Source organism: Ambystoma mexicanum, chromosome 14 (assembly GCF_040938575.1).
Source record: "Ambystoma mexicanum isolate Mex_15411 chromosome 14, UKY_AmexF1_1, whole genome shotgun sequence".
Lineage (NCBI taxonomy): Eukaryota > Metazoa > Chordata > Amphibia > Caudata > Ambystomatidae > Ambystoma > Ambystoma mexicanum.
In genome coordinates this window covers 444,912,131-444,918,295 of record NC_090940.1, presented here as the reverse complement: position 1 = coordinate 444,918,295, position 6,165 = coordinate 444,912,131, and positions in this window count along the sequence as shown.

Genomic DNA, 6,165 nt, shown 5'->3' with positions numbered 1-6,165 from the left:
GCCAGCCGCGCCACTGTGTCGAGCTTGGCTCCCAGAAACAGGGCGACTTGTGACGGAACCAGGTGGGATTTCGGAAAGTTGATGGAGAATCCCAGGTCCGTGAGCAGCTGGACAGTCTTCGCAGTGTGCTCCACGGCGAGCTCCCTTGTCCTTGCCGGATGAGCCAGTCGTCCAGGTAGGGGTAGACGTGGATCCCCTGTAGGCGCAGCCGCGCCGCCACCGGTGCGAGGCACTTGGTGAACACCCTGGGTGCCGACTTCAATCCGAACGGGAGGGCCTTGAACTGGTAGTGCCGCCCTTGGACCACGAACCTGAGGAACTTTCGGTGTCTTTTTAGAATGGGGATGTGGAAGTACGCATCCTCCAAGTCCAACGACAACAGGAAATCGCCCTCCTCCAGCTTTCCCAGCATGTGCTGGAGCGTGACCATACCGAACTACTGTGCCTTGATTTACTTGTTTAGTCGTCGCAGGTCCAGGATGGGGCGCCATCCTCCTGTCTTCTTTTTTACGAGGAAGTACCTTGACTAAACTCTGGAGCCCCGAAGCCTCTTTGGGACGAGCTTGATGGCACCCTTCTTGAGCATCGCCCTTACTTCCAACAGTAGTTGAGGGGCGTGATTTTCCTTCCTGGCCACGGGTGGAACGCAAGGGCACATCTTCTGAAACTCGAGGGCGTGCCCTTGGGCCAGGGCGTCCAGCACCCAACGGTTGGTGGAGATGGACTCCCACACGCTGACGAACCTCGCCAGCCGGCCTCCCACTGGGGTGTTTCGGCGGGGGCCCGACCCCACGGTCGGTTCAATCTTGTTTGGAGGCCGCCTTGCCTCCTTGACCTCCCTGTCGACGACAACGGGCACCACCTGACTTGCCGCGTCCCCTGTAGGCTTCCTGGGACGAAGATCTTGCCGCTTGGCGGTACGTGGAGGAGCCACTGCCGGATCCCTTGAAGGCACCTTGTCTGCCTCCAGAGCTCCGAAAGGACGGCCGTGGTTGTTGGAGCACTCCCAGTGCCCGGGCAGTCTCTGTGTCTGTCTTGATGTCCTGAAGGGACTCATCAACCGCCTTCCCAAACAGGTTGTTCCCGTCGAAGGGCATGGCCAAAACCTTGGTTTGTACGTCCTGGCGGAAATCCGTGGCCTTGAGCCATCCTCGTCGTCTCAAGCAAACGCCGTTGCCCAACTGATGGAAACCGGTGTCGGCGATGTCTGTTGCCACCGTGATGGCGTGGTCCGAAGCAACCTCACCCTCCTGTAGGATTTCAAGGGGCTCAGCCCTTTTGGCGTCCGAAAGGAAGTCCAACAGAGGGGCGATTTTGAACCACAACTCCCTGTCGTAGCGGACTACGATAGCCAGGGCGTTGGCCGCCTTGATAGTCGTCGCTGCGGATGAGATGATCCGCCGTCCCATCGTGTCCAACTTCCTGCCCTCGCCGTCCATCGGGGAAGTTGATGTCGAGGCCGATGCCCCCCCAGCTTTCTTGTTTGCCGCCGCCGAGACGACCAAATCCGGGGTAGGTTGCGCCCGAAGGCACAAGGGGGCCGCGTCGGGGACCCGGTACTTCTTCTCGTACCGGTCCCTCTTTGCCGGCGCCGTGGCAGGGTTCTTGAGGAGGGTGAGCCCCTCATCCCAGATGCCATCAAGAAGCGGTACGGCGAGGACCGTCTTCCTTTTAGCCTCGCGCCGTTGGTAAAGGAACCCTTCCTTCTTCTCTTCTGGGCAGAGCTGGAAGAGCTTGGATGCCCTGGAGATCATGGCATGAAAGGATCCAATCTCGCCGGGCGGGGACGCCCGAGCAGGGGGTGACGGGGGACACGTCCCGTCGTCGCCTCCGTCGTCATCTGTACCTGTCGTATCCGTGTCCGTGCCTGTATCATCCCCGTGGGTAGTAGACCGGGGGGAAGGCAGAGCAGGCCGAAGAGGTGGGAGAGATGGCGTAGGATGCGTCCTCCTCCTCTTATGCGGTGGACTCTCCGAAGGTCCTGGCTCCGGTTCCCCGTCGGGTCTGGCTCAGGTACCTCTGTCGGGGGGAGGGGCAACCTCATAACATAAGGACTGAATTGCTGACAAAATGGCCGCCGAAGTGTCCTGCGGCGCCGGAAACGACAGGCGTGAGGGCTCTTGAGGTGCCTTGTCGGCGATCCCGTCGCTCTCGTCGTCGCCCTCGTCCTGATCCCTCCCGATGGGCTGGGCCTCTTCCACGACTTCGATGAGCTCTTCTTCAGATGTCGTGTCCGTATCCACGATGGCCACCAGCCCCTCCCCCACCTTTTCCAACGAGGACTTCGTGGGGGTCTTCTCGATGGGCCTGAAAGACAACTCCCTCCGCGGTGGCAGGGAGACTCTGGGTCCTGAGGGCGCCTCCACAGGCTGAGCCAGGGCCGCGGCGACATCCTCAATCGAGGTCTTAGCAGGGTGAATTAAGGCCATCGTCACCTTCTTGACGCCTGGGGCCTTCACCTTGGGGGGAGGGTCTGTGCCTCGCTCCCCCTCTGCCGGAAACTTCGAGATCGACCGGGGCCTTTCCAGAAGCTTCGCCGGATTCATCAACCACGAGCGTTGGCTCGTGGTTGATGGCGCTGGGGAGGATGCGCCCTGCCTGGCAGCCAAGAAGCCTGACCGTTTGGCGCTCCCGGTGCCCGCGGACTCGCGGTGCTTAGCCTTTTGTTGGGCCACCGTCGCCGGGGCGCCCTCACAGGACTTAGAAGACCGCTCGGACTTCTTTTTCTTCTTCTCGCCTGACGGGCTCTTCCCTTCCAGCCAGTTGGCGAGACGGAGGTGGCGATCCTTCATGGTCCGCTCCGACATGTTCCCACAAAACGTGCAGTCCTTCTCCGTGTGCAGTCCTTGTCCTCATGTAGACAATAGAGGCATAACGAATGCTCGTCCTCCTTCAAAACATTCTGAAGCTGGCATCCAGGGCAGGTCCTGAACAGCTTCCCGGGCGTCGAGCTTCCTTTCTCCTGGGCCATGTCCGGGGTAGGCCTTTGAACTTCTGGAATCCTCCAAAAGCGTAACTCAACGAAATCTTCACCCTTGAGGGGCGTAGAAAACTCCGAAACGGATCCCCGTTGATCGGATGTAGAAACGGTGGAGCTTGAGGCTCTATTTAACCGAAAAATGAGAAAAATCTCCTGAAAAAAGCGCGAAAACGCAGCAAAAGCTCGAGAGCTACAGCACGAGGACTCCCAACACTTGAAAGTGCAGTAAAAATCTGAGGATGGCTGCCGGAGGCGGGGTTCAGGGAGAGGGCAGTCATTGGCTGGGGGCAGTATGACCCAGAGACCAGTGATTGGTTACTACTAAGAAAGACAGATCAGAAACGAAACTGATACTGATTTTTTTCTATACCGAGGATTCCCGGCCTGACGACGGGGAATATTCATGAGCATGTGAATCCATGCCAGACCCCATGCTGGAGAAGTGTGACATTGCACCTCCAGGCAGGTTGATGATTTGGAGGTAGTGGGAGTGTAGGAAGATGTTACTGACATCCTATCTCTTCAAACAACTTCGTGGCATTGCATTTGTCCTACTTCCAGACTGGAACATATGGAAAGATTGTGGAAGCCATGGTTGGGAACATCTGCCTTAGAGAGAAGGAAAAAGACCCAGGTTGCCAGCAGCTAGAGTTCTGAGCACCACATCAGATCTGAAGCAGAAGTTCTACCACAATGGAATCAATCATATTAGACGACAGGCTTCTTTGCCCAAGCCCACTTCCTGTGTGAATCTGGAGAACCCTTTTCCAAGGCAAGATCTTTTCTTGTGCCAAGGCAAGGTAAGAGTAGTAGCTTTAGTAAGCCTCTCTCACCCACCTCTATATGAAATCATGGGGCCAGTTTTTAATGTCTTTGAGAGATCACATTCACTTACAATGCTGGGACTCAGAAAGTTGATTTACGGATATGCTAAGAGGCAAGACAAGACAGTCTCAGTCACGTCTAATACTGTAGCAAAATAGGCTCTCTTTCGATATGCATCCTAAATGTAAAAAGAAGAGATTATGCGATTAATGGCTGGTAGTCATGGTAAAATTAGCTATTTAATGTAAAAAAGGCAGGAAAGATATTTCTAAATTAAAATAAGTCCTATATTTTGTCTTCATTAGTTTTGGTGTGATATGTGCAAAATGAAACTACGTCAACACTTACTTATAAGACTCAGGGACAGCATCTTTTAGAGGAAAAATTAACCTTTGTATAGATCCTTGATTTATAATGTGTTAACCAGTTTACATCTAACAGCGGTTTACACTGCATTGCCATTTCCATGGCGTGGGCATTACAGAAAAACAACACAATCTCCATGGGACCACTCCCTTTAACACCAAGACCAGCTGTGAAAAAAAGGGAATTGCCGGAATGGGAGCAGTGGTAATAGAACCAGGGGAAAGCATCAACCACTGCTCTGGAATTGAATAATTTCTGAAAGTAATGAGCTGGGACTTGTGCAAAGCTTCACTGCTCTTTGTCACTGCCATAAGATAACATTACTGCAGCCCCTATCATAATGTGGATAATGCATTGTGTATTGGCCTTGTCAGTTTGTAGGTGTGGCGTGCTGGCGGAAATCTCAAAACTTCCTTTAACGAGGCTGTGAGACACCAGGATTTGGGTTGACCAGGACACTGCCCCATGCATCACCCAGAGGGTGGATGGAGCGAAATACTGCTGGCTCGCTACCTTTGAAGAGACATGATATCCTATCCTCAAGGACAACTCAGGGCAGCTTAACACTTGTGTTCTACAATTCCCCAAATGCTCCACAAAGGAGGTGACTTGCCTGCAGACCGGAAAACAGAAATAATGTTAATGTTAAACGATATTTGTACCGCGCACTATCACCACCGGAGTGGTCCCCTGGCACTCTGGCGTCTCTGAAAGAAGAAGGGAAGGGTGGGGGGAGATAGTGGGATGAGCTGGAGAAGTGCAAGAGAGTAGTGATGTGCTGTTGGCGGCCTCGGCCCGGAATTCCGTTGGCTGGGCTTGGGTGTTATACTGTTGGGAGACGTTGTGTTCTGTTATGGTGGTTCATGTGTGCTTTGTTTTGTTGTTGCAGTGTAATGAAGTTTTTGCGGATTGTTGTGTTTGGTTAGAGTTTGAGAGGTGAATGCAGAGGGTGAAGTTGTTAGTTGGTTAATTGCCATTGAAGATGAAGTGGTAAATTGTTCTAGAGGTTAGCTACCACCAACAGGAAGCTAGATCCCAAGCACTTCTCTATCTGAATCTCGGGATGAGAAGGCAGCGACTGTAGGAGGATCCGAGTAGTCTGGAAGAAATATGTTTTTTGATTCTCTGGGCCAAGTAGGAGGGGACTTGAGATGCTCTAACAAGTTCCTCAAAAAGGACATGTTCAAAATGGTCACTCAAATCCTTCAGGCCCACCAGCTCCAGAAATGGATGGTAACATTGGAACTTCGGGATGATTACTTTCATATGCCTATATGTCACAAGCACAGGAAGTACGCAAAGTTCACCACTGATAAGCAATGGGGTGCTCGACAATGGCATACTCCAGTGCTCATACAGAGTGAGACGCTGCATCTGGCAGAAGAGACCGTGGAATCCAGAAGAGCTGTCACACTCAAGGAAGAGAATTCCAAGATGGCTTTGCACACCACTGAGGCTTGTGAATGGTTGCGATTCCAATCAAAGCCTAATAGAGACTATTACCCTGTAAACCAATCACTGACCTTACATATTGATCATATGATTCATGGAATTAAGACTCCTAAAAGGAATAACAAATCCCAGGGAGGGATATAAGAGCAACTGGGAAATAACCAATCAGATTTAGACTTAAGAAATCTCTCACAACTTCATGGGTATACAAAGGGCTGGGAATGCTCATTCAGTGTCTCGAACCCTAAAGAAGCAACACACCTGCTAATAATCTCTCAAACCATGATTTAAGCATGATGTGTATCACTGCTTTGAGTGCCCCACAATGGACTAATGTATAAAAGGGTCCATCTCTTCTCTGTATCAACACCAAATTCACAAAGGCTTTACATTTGATTTCCTCAGTCCAAATCAATAATGTTAAATTTGCAATATTGAAATGAGTCTTTGTTCACTCACTTTCTGCAATTCTGCTTAATGTTCATCTAATTTTCTGGCAAAAGGTGAGATATTTTACAGACAGAGAACCATCTTAGACAAAG